The following is an 18065-nucleotide window of genomic DNA, read 5'->3' on the forward strand; positions in this document are numbered from 1 at the left end:
TTGGGGTGAACTCTTGGGAGGGATTGGGGCCTTTCCTGTGTTGCTGACTGTTGTTTTCCTTGTGCTCCTCTACAACACACAATCTCAGACCATGACTTCTATCATCTGTGGTCTTCTAAGCGGACCTTATTAAAGATCTAATAAGAGCACCAGCATTTAGATTTCTTATGCCTCACGGAGACTTGGCTGCCTCTGGGAGAGGAGGTGCTTTTACTACAATGCTGCCTCTCAAGAGAGGGATTGGCATCTGAATGGCATAAGGTCTCCCAAACCACTGCAGATATGATCACTAGATTCCCGTCTCTTATTATTCTAGGTGACTTTAATGTTCATGTGGACATAGCATCACATCCGAAGACCTCCAACTTCCTCACATTCTTGTCTGACTTAAATTTACAACAATTCACGCCTTTTTCAACTCATCAGGTGGGTCACACCTTAGATTCAGTGATCTCTCATAGATGATCAAATTTTCACCGATCCTTAAGAACGCTGCTCTAGAGATATCTACTAGTAATTAACTCACAGATGAACAAATTTTGGATTAGGGAAAATTAAATCATCTATGGGTTAATTACTAGTAGATTTCTCCAGAGCAGTGCTCTTAAGGATCGTTGAAAATTTGATCATCTATGAGTTAATTGCTAGTAGATTTCTCCAGAGCAGCACTCTTACGGATCGGTTTGAGGGATGTCATAGAGGGTGCTGGCTGTCAGCCTCCATTGGTTACTTGAACTGTTTTGAGGTCTCTTTGTACTCAGCAGTATGTGATGAGGTCCTTCCCTAGGGTCTACTCAGTGGACCTGGGGGAGAGCTTCTTTACCTTGTTTTGTTTGTATCCCTCTTAACTGTTGTGTGAGGTTGTGTGGCTGTTGGGGGTAAGGATTGCCTGGGGAGGTGGGGTTTCTGGGTTGAATGTATGGAAAAATTATGTTCTTACCTGTTAATTTTCTTTCCCTTAGACGCAGCAGATGAATCCAGAGACCAATGGGATAGCCCACATCTACCAGCAGGCGGAGATAGAGAAACTGATTAACAGGTGGTCCTATTGGCTGGCACTCCTCCTGTATCTCCAGTATAGCTCCTTTCCGTAACCATATATAGGCATAGCATGTAAAAAACTTCTTTCCCATAACAAATCTCAAAATGCAATAATACAGAAAACAACCTGCCATAATAACAAACTGCGAAAGTTGCAAAAGAAAAAACCGAGAGACAATATCCAGAAAGGGTGGGGCTCTGGATTCATCTGTTGCGTCTAAGGGAAAGAAAATTAACAGGTAAGATATAATTTTTCCTTCCCTAGCAACAGCAGCAGATGAATCCAGAGACCAATGGGATGTAGCAAAGCAATCCTCAATCTGGGTGGGAAGCAAACGCCGCCTCCGCAACAACCGAAGCACAAAACGCCCCTACCGCATGCACCCCCACATCCAAGCAGAAATGCGGAGAGAAAGCACTCTCAGAAGACCAATTAGCCACAAGACAAATCTCCTCCAAGGAAAAAACCTGTGGGCCGAGCCCAAGAAGTAGCCATTGCTCCGGCGGAATGGTCATGAAGTTCTTTCGCCAACCGCTTCCCTGCCAGCAAGCAAGCATAAAGAATGTCCTCCTGGACCCATCGAGCGATGGAAGCTTCGGACGCCACCATACATTTGAGGCGTTCCTTGAAGAATACAAAAAGGAGATATAAACAACTAAAAGTCGTTAGAAATCGAGCTCGCGGAGAACACTACATACGTACCAAAAAATGCTGTGGATAAAAGCACTGCACCCAATTTCTACTCCCAGGAAGAAGGAAGGAAAAGCGAGCATGACATAAAAGAAAGGATGACACCCCCTAGAAAGAAATAGTGGTACCATCCAAACTGATACCCCATATTTCGGAAATCAGAAATAGGAATCCCCGCTGAACAAGGCCTGCAACATAGAAAACTGCAGAGCTGAAGCCATGGCCACAAGAAACCCCAAGTTCAACGGCACAGCCCTTTAGAGTCCCAAAAGACAAGGATGAAATGAAGCCTTCGGTAAACTGAGAAGAAGGACGTGAAGATTGTACTCCAAACCGGGCTTTCTAAGAGGTGCACGAATATACCGCACTCTGTTTAGGAACTAAACTACATGAAGCTGAGAAGTAAGCGAAGAGCAATATACCTAGCCCTTGTAACAAGCCAAGAACGCTAAGCCCTTGGCAATACACTTGTGCCAAAAAGGAACTCTGGAGTGGTTCAAACATTAAGAAGCACCCAAGAAAGGAAAAACCTCCAAAAGGAAGCAGAAGCCACAGGAGAAGACGTCCGTAGCACCTGGATAGGAGAAGAAACAACCTGCTTCGCATAACCCTTACCCGTCAGCCAAGACTTTTCAAAAAAACTAGGTCGTAATACTAAAGTAGTACAAATATAAATGTTGATCGGACCCTAGGCGAGCAAAGCCGGAGATACCAGGAAACTTCTTAGTCCGGCTGTCGAAAGACTCATCAAATCCGCATAGTAAGGATGGCGTCGCCAATCCACAGATGTTACAAATACTGTGCCCGGAAAGCGAGCTCGAGATGGCAAATCCAAGCCATCATCAGCCAGCGGAAAACACTGAAAAAGAGAAGGCAGAGGCGAGAAAGGAGCCACGCAGCTACACCCACTAACTCCCACTCCCTGGGCCCGCCGAAGAAGCTAGGAAGCTTAGAATTGAGAGACGAGGCCATGAGATCTAGGTCCAGGAGATCTCACGTCCATAAAAAGAGCTAGAACACCTGAGCCACAAATCTCAATATCCAGGATGCAGAAGATTACACTATTATTAACATGCACACTTTCCAGAGTGTACACAGCGCTGTACACTGTAACATACAAGAAATCGGCCATGCTCAGATTCCGCAGAGAGAAAGTCTATCCAAACTCTTATCCTGATCCATAAAAGGATCTGCCAACAGAAGACGAAGATGAGAGTCCACCCATTGAAGCAGAACAACTTCACCTGCCAACTGAGTATAACACCTACTGCCCAAGCTGTAGAGAAATACCCCCATCCTAATACTGACCAAAAGGACCCTCAGCGGCATTCCGGAAGAATGATCTGAAGCTCCAGAAAAGTAGCCTGAGCCTGTTCAAGAGTAGAAAAATGAACAAGTACTGAGTTGCCTCTGAAGACCAGACTCCTGGAGCTGAGGATGGAAGCCACCGAGCCCCACTACCCGACAGCCCGGGATGGTCGGTGATCATGAGCTAGTCCAGCAAAGACCGAGGCATGCCTTGAAAAGAGAAATTGCGCTGAGCCACCAAATCATACAGAGCGATGCAGGAGGAGCATACCAAATAATTGGAGCCCTGAGATACCGGGAACCACCGGAACAAAAGCGACTCCTGTAGCATAAGAAGGGGAAAACAAGCTGAAGTTCCCAGTGGAGTCAGCAATATGGATCCTAGAAACTGTACAGAATCCCATACCCTTGGTCATGGTAAGCGAAGAAGAATGCCAATCTGAGACCAAGACCCCACGCCCAAGTCTCCGGAAAGAAATACATGTCTCTCCTATATGAATAAAAACATCACCCTGATATATCTATAAATAGTACAGGAAAAAAGAGCGCTGTGCAAATTCGAAGATGCACGTGTAAAGAACTGAGGAAAAGATATCACCATTTTCGTGTCAGTCAAATGGCCCGACTGGAAGTCGTCCGAATCAAGCAGGCAGTCAAGAAGAAATTAGAGGAATCGCCTGGTAGCGCCAAAATGGTACCACTGCCCACATCACCTAAAACGTTCGTGAAGCCTTGGGTAGACGAAATGGCATGTGCCAAAACCGAAAGCGCTGCTCCAAGAGAGGCAGGCAAACCTAGTGCCAATTCGGAGTCCATAGAGAAAATGTAAATATACTCCCAGGTTGTCTGTGTAACCCCAAGAAACTAATTCAGCAGAATGGGATCCAGCCTGCCCAATGCCCCCGTCTCGGACACCATGCAGTAAGTGGAACAACGTCCCTTAGTTCCCGAAGAACTATAAGAACTGTCCTGAGGACCAGTAACACTGAAAAGGGAAACACAAAACATAGAGACTCCAAGAACGAACTGGAAACCTGAGGAGGATGCAAAGATGCAAGCATCCTGAAAAATCTTCACTGCCCCCTGACCTGACATTATAGCGTCTTCTCCCTCATGAGAAAGCCTGAAGAGTCATTGGAAGAAGTCAAGAATCCCCTTAGAATGAAGTGCAGGCCAGGGAATGGAAGGATGAGAACTGTAGGATATGCAAGAAGATTCTCCTAGGAAAAATAAAGTTTCACAATGTAAAGAGGAATATACTGGAACCATGAAAACAGTACTAACCTCATGCAACATGAGCGAAATACGTATGTCCTTTAAAGTGAATACGTACTAGACTCAATCAAGATGTTGCATCTACCGCCCTGTGGAAAACAACAGCATCCTTACAGGTATCAGACAAAGCTCACATTGCTAATGAGAGCTTCAGGGATGAGGCTAACAGCCACATAGCGCGTGATCCTCCGCGGGTTTGATAGAATAGGTAACTGGCTCCTGGTTAAAAGGAGCTGTACAGCCCTTCCTGTCTGGTCGGGGGGCCCATATAGCATGTGCCATGAGAAAATGGCTGACAGGAAAAACCAGCGCGATAAGCATGGAAATCTGAAGTCCAGGCCCCCTCAGAAATAGAGAAAGAGAGTCCCGGCCGCAGGAAGATGCGCAGTATCATTATGCCCATAGAGACAGCCCGAACTTGGAAACTGTTTGTACTACCTTTAGGCATATATATCCTGTGCCACTACTAGACACATGCAGCTCAGCACAAAGGCCCAAATAAGGACAGTTACCAACAGACAAAGGCTCAATCTGCAGGGACCCCAAGAGAGACAATGAGATACCTGTGTGAAATACAGGGCACTATCTTACTGCTGATCTCACCGTGCCGTTAGTTGCCATATGTTGCCCCAGTCCGGAGACAAACCGAGACTGGGTGACCTAGCACAGGTCAGAGTCTCTGGTAAACCCCTTGAGTGCTAACCCCAGAGTCCGATTAAACAAGAGCTTCCTTCAAGGGAGTACAGCAGGAACACAGACATAGACATATAAATCTGCCCAAGCTTGTCCCAAAGCTGGTGAAACACATACAACTTGTCTGAACCAGAAAGGAGAGAAGCCCCGGCATACCCTGACCAAAGTCAGCTGGAAACAAAATACCGGAATGCTGCAGCTCTCCCGCCATTGCTGGAGACCCAAGTGCACGCCTGATTCTCGCTGACACGTGGCCGCTGCATCAACGCTCCTAGAAACATAGTCGGATTCAAGCCCCGCAAAATTTACCCTGCCGCGGCTTGCATAGAAAGAAAATCAGACTCGGGGAATACAGTGTTCTCCCTAGGGCCTTTCAGCTGGGTAATTTAGATGACCGCCCAGCTAAATTCTGCAGCCTCCGCTGCTGCTCAACATTTAAAAAAAAAAAGCCGGCTTGAAGATTTCACCTTAGCCCGTAGCGAACTTATGCTCTGGGGCTTTAACGTGTGTGTGCCGGCTTCCCTTCTCTTCCCTCCGAAACCGGAAGTTATGTCCGGGGGGGAGGGAAGAGAAGGGAAGCCGGCACGCACATGTTAGATCCCCAAAGCATAAATTCGCTACGGGCTAAGGCGGAAGACAGGTCAGTGAAGTTTTCCATTTGCTCTTCTTGCTGCCGGGTCCTGCCTACTTTCAGTTTTACAATGGGTGTATTGATGTACTGCTCACTGCAATATGTAAGATGCTGCCTTTTCCTAGGCACACTCCTGTGTGATGTGTGGATTGTTACTAAAAATCATGCTTTTCATACAGATGGGGGGGGTGTCATAAAATGATGGGCCTCGGGTGTCACATATGCTAGTTATGCCACTGCCTTCATAGTTTATATCTAATCCACAAGCCTGCTTTTAGGACCTACAGGATATGTATCCCTCTGATTCATGACAATTTCACTTCTCATGTTATCTTATCCATTCTTTTTATTATACAACTGCCCAGATAAGCATCATTCTTTGATGTGATTGGACCTTAAAAATAAGGGCATCAGTCTTCTCCCCAGAAATTTTTTCCAGCCATGAAAAAACATTTGCTGCATTTAGTGTGCCACAAAAAACATTTGCTCCGTTTAGTGTGCCGGAGTTAAAAATGTTTGAAAGATGCTGCTCTATACCATTTGAAAGAGGGCAAATATCTAATTATTCACTTCTAGAATTGGATACTTCTTAAATTTAATATATATATTATGGAACAAGTGTCAAACCTTAAGAAAGGCAGTCATATTGAGCATTGGAAAATAACTAATAATAGTTAACTAATACAAATAGTACACATTTAGGGCTCCTTTTACTAAGCTGCGATAGCGGTTTTACTGCGCGCTTACCTCACGTAGAATTGCCGCACATGCTAGACGGTTAGTTCTAGCCGTGTAGCGTGGCAATTCTGCACGCACTAAAAACGCTATTGCAGCTTAGTAAAAGGAGCCCTTAATTTTCCCCACCACCAAATTTCCCTGTCCCGCCCCACCCGGCTACTTTTTCATGCCACCCGGCTGGAAAAAATTTCTGGGGAGAACACTGGGGGAATAACCAGAAGAACGGCCCACAGCGCCGGAAAAAAACATGTCCCATCTCATGCGCGCTGCTATAAACCGGCACCTGCACAATCATCTGCACATGGCCGTGACAAACACTGATGAAAGAGAGCCTCAGAATAAACAGGACTACTACTGCTACACTGAAACCCAACAATGAGAACAAGTGCGAGCATGAAATCGCACCGCTACTGCCGCGCTGTAACCAACAAGGAAACCAAACGCGTGCATGCAAAGGGCGGGAAGTCCCGGCTCCCTCCACGGATTTCTAGTCATAAAACTTAGCCTCAATAAAATATCCATTCCTTAAACATACGTTGACCGAACCCACATTACTAAGACTCCCAAACAGAACCTGAAGTTCAACCGACAGTAAAAAAACAGACATACTCACAAGCTTGTTGTTAGGGTCGGTTGAAACCAGTTAAAGCTGGTTGAGTAGCAGTAACCGAGCAGAATGCAGCAACTGTGGTTTCTGGGTTTTTGTTTTTTTTTTTAAAGAGAAGGGAAAAAAGAAAAAAATTGAGACCCAGTCAGACCCTCTAGCAATGGAGGGAGGGTGAGGCAGGGACCTGGGGGGGCCCAGGTGTAACCCCTAAAGCCGGCACCGTTCAGCCGGACACCCCTGTCTCACTGAAGAGAAAATCACACCAGGAGAAATAGCATTGCCAGCTCACTGAAGAGAAACCTCAACAGGAGAAACAGAATGGCAGTCTCACTGAAGAGAAACCTCAACAGGAGAAAATAATTTTCCAGTCACAGCCAGAATTCAGGAGCTAGTTGAATAGCGACCTTTTCCTGCTGGGAGATAGAGAATACTGGATAAACAGGAGGAGTGCCATCCAATAGGACCACCTGTTAATCAGTTTCTCTATCTCCGCCTGCTGGTAGATGTGGGCTATCCCATTGGTCTTTGGATTCATCTGCTGCTGTTGCTAGGGAAAGGGGGTATTTGAGAGTGGTTCCTGCTGGCCGAGTTGTTTGTGTTGGTTTCTTGGCTGGTGAGGGAATGAGAGGGAAAGAAGGGGGGGTCTAGGTGGTGTTTGGGCAGCGAGTGTGGGGTATGGTGAAGTTGTGTGACGTGAGGATGGAACGGGTGGCATGATGGCAGGGAAGGCAATTTTGATGTGTTTGAGCCTCTTCGACTTGGCTTCATTTTCTTAACCTGGCTGATTTGAAATTTTCGGGTTCAGCTTCTTGGAGGTGGGTGGGGTAGAGGAGGGGTGGAAGGGGTTCTTTGGGTAGGCAGCGGAGATATGGGTTTGGGGGGAACACAGGTTGAGGATCCAGAGGTGCTCATTGGATTTTGCAATGTTAATGGGCTAATAAGTACTGGCAAGAGGAGCATGGTTTATCGTGAATTACAGCGTATGAAATGGGATATCTGTCTCTTACAAGAGACACATCTGAGACCAAGGGATGTGGGTTTGCTTCAAAACCCACAGTTTGATCTAATACGGACGCATCAAGGTGCAGGTGCCACAAAAAGGGCTGGAGGGTTGGCGATATTGGTTCGAAAAGGGTTGGGTTTGCAGATTGAGCAGTACTGAGATAACTTGGGTAGATGTCTCGCTGTCCGTGGTACCCTGCAGGGTTGACCTATCTCTATTGTTAATATTTATGGGCCCAATGCAGCTCAAGGGGCTTTCTATCGGGGCCTTCAGGAGGAGTTACGTACTTTTGTATAGGGCGCAGTCTATCTGGAGGGAGATTTTAATGTTCCCCCTGATCCTTCTCTGGATCATTCGGGAGGGGGGAGAAAGGCTAACCAGAGTCATAGCAAGGCCTTGAGAGCTCTGATGTCTGCCTTGGGATTGATAGATAGCTGGCGGTTGCTCCATAGTTCTCAGAGGAACTATACATTTTACTCTCACTCCCAGCAAACTTATACTAGATTGGACAGGATCTGGATATATTGGAATCAGGGGGGTGGGCTGAAAAGAGCGGAAAATGAGGCAATGCACATATCAGATCATACTCCAGGTTGGGTAACTTGTCAGGGACTGAATTATCGGGGGGGGGGGGGAAGATATTGGAAGCTTAACGAATCGCTTTTGAATGCTGGAAGCTGTGGAAAAAACTATACAGGAATACTTGGTTTGGAATGATAATGGGGAGGTTTCAGATGCCACCCTATGAGATGCTTTGAAAGTAGTGGGGGGGGGAACTCATCATGTGGAGGGCTATATATAAACGCCAGCAAACCCAACGCCATCTTCAGTTGCGTGAACAATTGCTGAAACTGGTAATGACTCGTAAATCAAGCCCGGACCCAGGCTTTTGGCCAGATTGCAGAGAGCGAGAGATGAGCTGTATCAACTTCAAGTGGAGGAGACGGAGCAGATCCGAGCTCATTTTAAATTACAGGTTTATGAACATAGCAATAAAGCTAGTTCTTATTTGGCTAGATATATTAGGATTAAGCAGACCCGGGCTACTATTGCTAGGATGCGCGATGACAAAGGTGGGGTGCAGGTAATGGGTTCGGCTATTCGTCAGGCTTTTTTGCATTTTTATACAGTGCTCCAGCTCAGGTTGATTCGGTGAAACAAACCCAGTTTTTAGATAAATTACCTATTCCAGTATTGTCTGACAGCGATAGAGAGTATTTTCAGGAACCCGTTACTCTCTTTGAGGTCCTAGGAGTGATTAAGTTGTTGAAAAATGGAAAATCCCCAGGTTTGGATGGATATACTAGTCGGTATTACAAACAATTTTCTGATCAATCGGGGCCTTTGTTGGTAAGGGTGGCTAATGGAATACATATGGGGGGTTCTTTACTGGTTTCCATGGGAGAGGCTGGGGTGGTGATTCTTTTGAAACCGGGGAGAGATCCTTTGAAATGTGGGTCCTATCGACTAATTTCCCTATAAAATGTGGATGCTAAGATTTTAGCTAAAATTTAGGCACTTTGGTTGGGGAGAGTGCTTCCTTCCTTGGTCCATTTGGACCAGTCTGGATTTATTCAGAGACGGCAAGTGAGTGATAATATTAGACATACTTTACATCTATTGTGGGAGACACAGATGCGCCCTCATAAGGCTGTTCTGATGGTGGTTGATGCTGAGAAAGCTTTTGTTGGGTTTTCTTTGGGAAGTTATGGAGTGTATGGGTCTGGGGGTTCCTTTAGTAGGTGGGTGCAAGCCCTATATGAATCGCCGTGAGCCTGTCTTTGAATCAATCAATCTTACACCGATTTTTTTTCTATATATCGAGGGATACTGTTTCGGTTGAGCGTTTAGCGATTTGTATTCGTACACATCCTGAATTGCTAGGGATTTCGGGGAACGGGGTGGAACATCGTATAGCGTTATTCGCAGATGATATCTTATTGTATGTGGGAGAGTCTGCGGATACTATTCCAAGGCTCTTACAGATTTTTGAGGACTATGGGAGGGTGTCAGGTTTTCAAATTAATTTGGATAAAACAGAAATTATGAATTTGACATTGACTAACTCGGAGGTGGTGGGGCTCCAGCGGAGTTTTCCTTTTCGTTGGGCGTTGCAAGGACTTAAATACTTGGGTATTCAAATTCCTAGAGATCTATCTCAGATCTATGCTAAGAACTATCCTCCATTATATCGGAATATTCGACGTGATTTACAGAGATGTCATGGATTATGGGTTTCCTGGTGGGGTAGGATTTCTATAGTTAAGATGAATATACTTTCTCGGTTGCTTTCTTGTTTCAAACTTTGCCAGTACCTGTGCTTCCTGTTGACTTAGTGAGAATGAGTGCAGAATTGAGGAGGTTTATATGGCAGCGTAGGCTAGTGCTGCCCGATTCAGGAAAAAAAAAATTGATTCGATTCAGCCTACTGAATTGGCTTTTCGATTTGATTTTCCTGCCCAATTGGGTGTTTTTTTTCATACATCCTGATGAGTTTATTTTATAGCCTCTTCACCCCCTTTGCCTTCTCCTATCCACACTGGCGCTGTGGTGTAAACAAAATAAACAAACAAAAAACACTTTTCCTCTCTTTCTTAAATCCTAGCCCACGTTTGTGGTCTAACACCATCTCTGGCAGAATACACGTTTCAAATGTGACATATTGTAATCACAAAATGGAAAATAAAATTAGTTTTTCTACCTTTTGTTGTGTGGTCATTATTCAAATCTTGTTGGTCCCAGGGTCTGGTTGTCTTCTGATAACTTCCTTGCCAGGGTCTCCTGCTTTCTACTTTCTCCCTGCTAACCATCCATCTTCCATCTCTGTCCTCCCCTTCCGTTTCTCTTCCCTCCCCCGGAGGTCTGGCATCTTTCCTTTTTTTCATGTCCCTCTCCAGATCCACCTTTTCTTAACTACCCTTTCATCCAGCATCTCTCCCTCCTTCCCCACCACCCCAGGGTCCACCATCTCTCTTTTTCTTTTCCCAATTACCCTCCTATCCAGTATCTCTATCCCCCCCTCCACACCATCCCTTGTGTCCAACTTCTCTCCCTTTCTGTTCCTTCCCTCCCTAAATCCCATTGTCCATCATCTCTCTCCCTCTCCTCTATTTTTAAACCCATTATTTCTTCCCCCCCCAAAGTCCAGCATATCCAAGTCTCTTTGAACCCCCCTTCCTTCTCCGTGTACTTCCACACAAGGGAACCCCTCCCCTGAAGGTCTGTCCCCCCCTGAAGGCCTGCACTTCCCCCGCTGAAGACCTGTATCCCCATCCCTGAAGGCCTGTCCCCCCCTTTAAAAGCCTGTTCCCTCCTTAAAGGCCTGCACCCCCCAAGGCCTGTCCCACCCCTTGAAGGACTGCCCCCCAAAAGACTGTCCCCCCGAAGGACTGGGCACCCCCCTCCCCCCCCCCGGGAAGGCCTCCGTGTTGCTCCTGATCTCCCAGAACCGTTTACCTTATTACTGGGGCCAGCAGCTGAAGATCGCGGTTACAGCATCTTTGAGCTCTGAGTTGTTTCCTCTGCTGCGGTCCCGCTCCTCCTCTGACATCAGAGGCAGGATCGCAGTGAAGGAAATAGCTCAGAGTACAAAGATGCTGTAATCGCGATCTTCGGCTGCAGGCTCCAGCAATAAGGTAAATGGTTCGGGGAGGCCAGGAGCAACACGGAGGCCTTCCTGAGGGGGAGTGCGCAGTCTTTCGGGGGGGCAGTCTTTCGGGGAGCCCAGGAGGGAAGCTGGACTGCAGCACTTCTCGACTGACCCTCCCTCCTCGCCCTCTAAAACAGATGCGGCAGCGGCCAGCCAGCAAGAGCAGCGCTGCCGCTCCTGCTTTAGGAGGCGAGGGGAGAGGGTCCGAATCGGAAAGCCGATTTATTTAAAATTTAAATCGAGTCGAATCGATTCATCCAAAGTGAATCGGTGAACTGATTCGAATCGTGAATCGGGCAGCACTAGCATAGATCTCCCCGATTGTCTCAAAAACAGATGTGGGCAGCTAGAGAGGTGGGAGGTATAGGTGTGCCAAATCTATGGTGGTATTTCCAGTCTGCCCAGATTAGAGTGATATTGGACTGGGACATTGGAGATTTTAAAAGTGGGGTACAGCTGGAGCAGGAGAGTGGGGGTCCGGAGCTGTTGAAGCATTGGCTTTGGGTTTCTGGTGCACAGAGGACTAGGATTCAGGGTATCGACAATCCTTTTCTCTGGCATCTGGGGCAGTTGTGGACAAGAGTTCAGGCTAAATTGGGGAATGGGGCCGTGGTGTCTTCTATGGCGGGAATACAGGTAGAGCCACTTTTTCCAGCGGAACGGGATAATCCCGTTTTCCGTCGCTGGGCTCGGAAAGGTTTCACCTTGGCCACATCACTGGACCCAGGAGCAGGCAGGGAGGCTAGCTGGCATGGGAGCGCACTCCGCCCCTCCCCCCTCCCAACAGGACTACACCGAGCCAGTTGGAAGCCAGTTGGAGAGTGAGTCTCCCAGCACCTGTTTTCAGTTTGTTTCTTTTTCTTTTAGTTTTATTTGAATATCACTTTGGCCGACATCTTCTGGATCCAGGAGCAGGCAGGGAGGCTTGCCGGCGTGGGAGCGCACTCCACCCCTCCTCCCCACCCGACGGGACTACGCTGAGCCAACAATAGATTCAGCGCCCAACAGCACGCAATCAAAGATGCTCATACCACCTTTGTGAAGCAACCAAGAAGAGATCCACCCCCACAACACTACCAAACATAAAACCAACTGAAAAACAGTAGCCAAACAAACAAAGACCCCTCCACCAACTTTCACCAACCACCAAACAAACAAAAAAACCCGCAAAAAAAAACCCAAAATGAAGCTAACCTCACAAGCCCAGCACTTCATACTATTAATCCTTCTTGTAACCAGCGGGAAGACAGCAGCAAATTACCTCCTCCTGCTATAGATATAAATAAATCTCTTTTCCAAAATAGAACATCAAGTGACAGAAACTCAAACCTACAATCTAACACTCTACACTCCATTACCACAGCATGGGGAAGAAGACCAACACACACAAAGACTAAACCACACCGACACCCTAAATCACTTATATACCCAAACACAACTCACAACTATCAAACAGAGTTATTCACACTCAAATGCGCCTACTTAAATATCAGAGTGCTAGGTCCAAAAACAGAGCTTATAAAAACCTGGATAATACAAGAAAACCTGGACTGTCTTTTCCTCACAGAAACCTGGCTAACCTCCGACTCAGACCCTAGAATAACTGAAGTCTGCCCACAAGGATACAAAATTACAGTGCTCTGCAGAGAGAAAAAAAAGAGGCGGAGGCCTAGCAATCTTAATCAAACAAGATCTAACCCTTAATATAATTGAGAAAACATCTAACCTGTACATGGACCTATTAGCTTGCCAACTCTCAAGCACCACACTAAAAGACACACTAAACAGCATGCTCTGCTACATAGCGCCGGGAAACTGGTCTTTAGCAAGAACCGAAGTGGAACACTTCATATACCAAAACTCACTAATAGCAACCTACAACCTACTCCTAGGAGACCTAAATCTACACCTAGATGATCAATCACCCAAACAAATAGACAACTTTCTCTCATTTCTCAAAGCCTTATCCTTCCAAATGCTAAATCCACAAACAACTCATGAAAAAGGCCACCAAGTTGATATCGCAGCCTTCATGACCCACCAACCATCCTTAACTGAAATTCATACATCTAACGGAATATGGTCCAGATCTATCTGATCAGACCACTTCACCTACACTTTCAACATCAACTGGACCAAAAACAACAAAAAACCATAACAAAACTCAATAAAGTAACATACACCTCACGCAAACACATCGAACCCTCCATATTCTGGTCTAAAATACATTACATTACATTAGGGATTTCTATTCCGCCATTACCTTGCAGTTCAAGGCGGATTACAAAAGAATTATCCAAGATGTATTACAACAAAAACTTACAAAAAAAAAAAAAAAATGGTCATTTTCAAAAAGAGTGAGAAATGGGTAAGGTTATTTGTTTGGGGTAGTTGGCTTTAGTGAGAGGTGGAGTTTGAGACTTGTGGTATTATTTCTTTTTTCAGAGCTTTCTTGAAGAGTATGGTCTTTATTTCTTTTCTAAAAGTCTTGTAGTCGAGGGATGCCGTCAGTAGATTGGCGATTTGGTTGTCTAGTTTGGCTGCTTGAGTGGCCAGGAGGCCATCATATAGTTTTTTCCGTTTGACCTCCTTAATTGGGGGGTATGAGAATGGGGTGTGAGTTTTCCTATGTCTGGTTGCGGTGTTGTGGATGAGGCGGTTATTCAGGTAGTTTGGACTGTCTCCGTATAAAGTCTTAAATAGTAGGCAGTAGAATTTAAATTGTATTCTTGCTGGAATCGGAAGCCAGTGCAATTGGAGATATGCTTCTGTAAAGTGATCATGTTTCTTTAATGAGTAGATGAGTCTTAGTGCTGTGTTTTGAATAGTTTGTAGTTGTTTTGTTATGGTTGTAGGGCATGGGAGGTAGAGGATATTACATTAGTCAAGTAGGCCTAGTATTAAGGACTGAACTATGAGCTGGAATTGAGTTTTCTCGAAGAATTTCTGAACTTGTCTTAAGTTTCTCATTACTAAGAATGACTTTTGTATTGTTTTATTGATTTGCGGTTGCATGGTGCAGCATCTGTCGATAGTTATTCCTAGCAGTTTTAGGGTGGTTTGTATGGGTAGTTGATTGCATTGATTTCAATGTTGGTTATGGTTGGTATTTTGTTGTTTTCTAGGAGGACGAATTTCGTTTTATCTGGGTTCAATTTCACTTTGTGATCTTTCATCCAGGTTGATATTGATTTTAGTGTTTGGTATATTGTGTTCGTCATGGAGAGTTCAGGTTGATCGAAGGGTATGAGAATGGTAATGTCATTGGCATAGCTGTAGGAGGTTATGCCTTGTTTGTCCAGGTGAGAGCTGAGGGAGGCTGTATAGAGATTGAAGAGAGTCGGGGATAGAGGGGATTCTTGGGGAACTCCACAGGGGTTTGACCAAAGTTCAGATTTTTGTTTGTCTGATTTTACTCTATAGGTTCTTGATTTAAGGAATCCTTCAAACCATGTGTATACTTTATCTGTGATACCTATTGTGTCCGGGATTTGTAGTAGAATGTTATGGTCCACCAAGTCGAATGCAGCGGTAAGGTCTAGTTGTATGAGCATCATTTTTTTCCTGTGCTGAGATGTTGTCTGGCTGTGTCCAAGAGAGATCCTAGTAGTGTTTCTGAAGTTGTTTCTGAAGCCGGATTGTGTGGGATGGAGTATGTTATGGTTTTCTAGGTAATTGGAGAGGAATTTGGCAACTAGAATAGATGTGTCTGTCTGTCTTTCTTTATCTCTCTCTCCTTGGCCGCTGTCTGTATCCTTCTGTCTCCCCCTCCCCCCCCCCGAGCAAAGCTGTCTGCCCCCAGCACCCACCTTCCCCCCAAATGTCTCTCCATGGCCCTCTTCTGTCTTCCCCCCCAGAGCAAAGCTGTCTGTCACCAGCACACCTCTCCCAAAGCAGCCCCCTTTCCCTATCTCTCCATGGCCCCTTCTGTCTCCTCCCAGCACACCCCTCCCCCCAAAGCAGCCCCCTTTCCCTCTCCCTGTCTCTCCATGGCCCCTTCTGTCTTCCCCCCCAGAGCAAAGCTGTTTGCCCCAAGCACACCCCTCCCCCCAAAGCAGCCCCCTTTCCCTCTCCCGCTGACTCTCTCTCAGTCCTCCTTTCTCTGTCTTTCTGTTCCTCTCCCTGCCCCTGTGTCTTTCTTTCTGTCTCCCTCCCTCCCTCCCGTTGTCTGTTTGTCATTTTTCCCCATTTCCCTGTGCAGCAGCATTTCCATCCCACTTCCCTATGCAGCAACAATAGCATTTCCCTCCTATCCCCTCTTTCCTGTGTAGTAGTAGCAGCATTTTCCCCCACCCCCCTTTCTCTTCTCTTACCTTCTCTTCCCTGCTCCGTTCGGCCCCTCCCCCTTCTTTTACTGCCGTTGTCCTGCTCGATCTGGCCTGCTCCTGACCCTCCCACCGTCGACAAACCTCGGGGCTCCAGCCGCGTAGGCAGCACTTTAAACACGCTGCTTTGCGGCCTTCTACTGCCGATTTCCTCTGCCGCGTCTGTCTCCGATGATGTCATCAGAGATGCGGCAGAGGAACTCGGCAGAGAAGGGCGCGAAGCAGCGTTTTTATAGTGCTGCCTACGCCGCTGGAGCCGGGAGGTTTGTGGAGGGTCAACGGCCGAAGCGGGGACTGCTGTTCACCACTCGTTTGCTGCCAATGATGCTGCCTACTCCGCTGGAGCCGGGAGGTTTATAGAGAGCACAGTCACGCGCATGCGCCTCCAGCCCCTGCAAACGCCGTGAGGTGTCAATTAGAATGTTGCCACAGAAGCACACCTCACGGCGCCAGGACTCACGAATTTTTGAGAGCGCATGCGCGCTCTAGCCTCCCTTCCCCTTCACATATATCCCCTCTACTATCAAGAAAACTGAATAAGCCACATTATTACAGAATGCTACACAAATATCATGCTAACAGAATACCACAGTCACACTTGACAGGAATGGTGTTAGGGGAGTGCAACTAGGGCAAGTGCCCCCTGGTCAATGGTATTCCACTCCTGCAAAGTTGTATAGGCTGTTCTCATATTGGGATGGTAAAAGTTGGCGGGCTTGTGGGGCGGAGGATACTTTTATCCATGTCTGGTGGGACTGTCCCAAAGCAGTTTTATTTTGAAAAATGGTTCAAACAGTATTATTTAATGGATTGAGCTGTACCTTTGCATATGGATGTTTTTCTGCTTAATAAGCCTGTGGTGGGACACCCTCAGCGCCTTGGGCAAGTCCCTTAATCCTCCATTGCCCCCCTTGGAGTGTGGTGGTGGCATTCCAAGTCCCCTCCCCCCATCTTGCCCCTCCCCCTGCCAGGAAAAGTGGGGGAGGGGGAGCTCCTACCTGAGCAGAAGCTCCTGCAGCCATTTGGGGCTCTTCCTCTAGACCAGGTTGGAAGAAACTGGGCACTTGAGGCTCCAGCACAAGATTTACTTCCGGCCCCAAAGACCCTAAACTAGAACTAAGCTCCGCCCCCTCCTCTTCCCGCTCCCACGGACGTTTTGAACAGCGAGCTGAAACTCCTCCTCCTCTCAGCCTTCTCGTGCTAGAGGGCGTAACCTCCCATTCCTCTTCCCGCCCCAGAGAACATTCTGACCAATCATCACAAAAAGGGGCCGAGCCTTTGACGTGAAGCTCAGTCCTTCACCCTTGTCACGTCACCAGCCTTCTCCCAACTCTGTCAGACCTAAACTCCTCGGCTTCGCCCCAAATTCGATGACGTCACAAATGGGGCGGAGCTCCACGGGAAGACTACTTACTGTATTTCCGTCCCTGCACCATTCTGACCAATCAGGCACTACAAGGGGCAGAGCCTACGGCGTGAAGCTCCGCCCTTCTCCCTTGTGACGTCGCCAGCCTCCCAACTCTGTCAGGCCTAAACTCGGCTTCTCACCACATTCAAAAACGTCACAAAAGGGGCGGAGCTTCACGGAGGAGGCCACTAACTGTATTTCCCTTCCCTGCACCATTCTGACGAATGAGTGCCAGGAGCTGAAAATCCTCCCCTCACTACTCTTCCACCCCAGCAACTGTCTGACCAATCAGCTCTTGAAAGGGGTAGAGCCAATAAGGAATCCTCTCGGTTTCGTGATGTCATCAACCTCCAGGAAACGAGTCTTGTCTTCTTCCTGCTATTGAGCCGAAACTTTCCGGTTCCCGATCACTGCAAGAGGCCAAAGCCTGATCCTGGGAAATGGCTGCAGGAGCTTCTGCCCAGGTGGGTCTTGTTGAAAGGAGAGAGACCAACCCAGAAACCCTTCAGTGCCCAGAACCCTGCTCTGGGATTGGCTCTTATGTGCCCATAAAATACTCTATATCAGTGGTCTCCAACTCAAACCCTTTGTAGGGCCACATTTGGATTTGTAGGTACTTAGAAAAAATAGTTAATGTCTTATTAAAGAAATGACAATTTAAAAGGAAAGATATATAAACTATAAAGAGTTTTACCT

At 46.8% G+C, this 18065-nt stretch overlaps 1 protein-coding gene and 1 pseudogene across 1 annotated transcript in view; both read right to left on the minus strand.

Annotated features, from left to right (window-relative positions):
- The window catches only part of LOC117355288, a 102705-nt pseudogene extending 85585 nt beyond the window's left edge, over positions 1-17120 (minus strand).
- Positions 1-18065, minus strand: part of LOC117355249 (zinc finger protein 420-like) — an 818521-nt gene that overhangs the window by 555132 nt on the left and 245324 nt on the right. The gene's annotated exons all lie outside the window — the stretch shown is intronic.

The sequence above is a fragment of the Geotrypetes seraphini genome, chromosome 2 (genome assembly GCF_902459505.1).
Source record: "Geotrypetes seraphini chromosome 2, aGeoSer1.1, whole genome shotgun sequence".
NCBI lineage: Eukaryota > Metazoa > Chordata > Amphibia > Gymnophiona > Dermophiidae > Geotrypetes > Geotrypetes seraphini.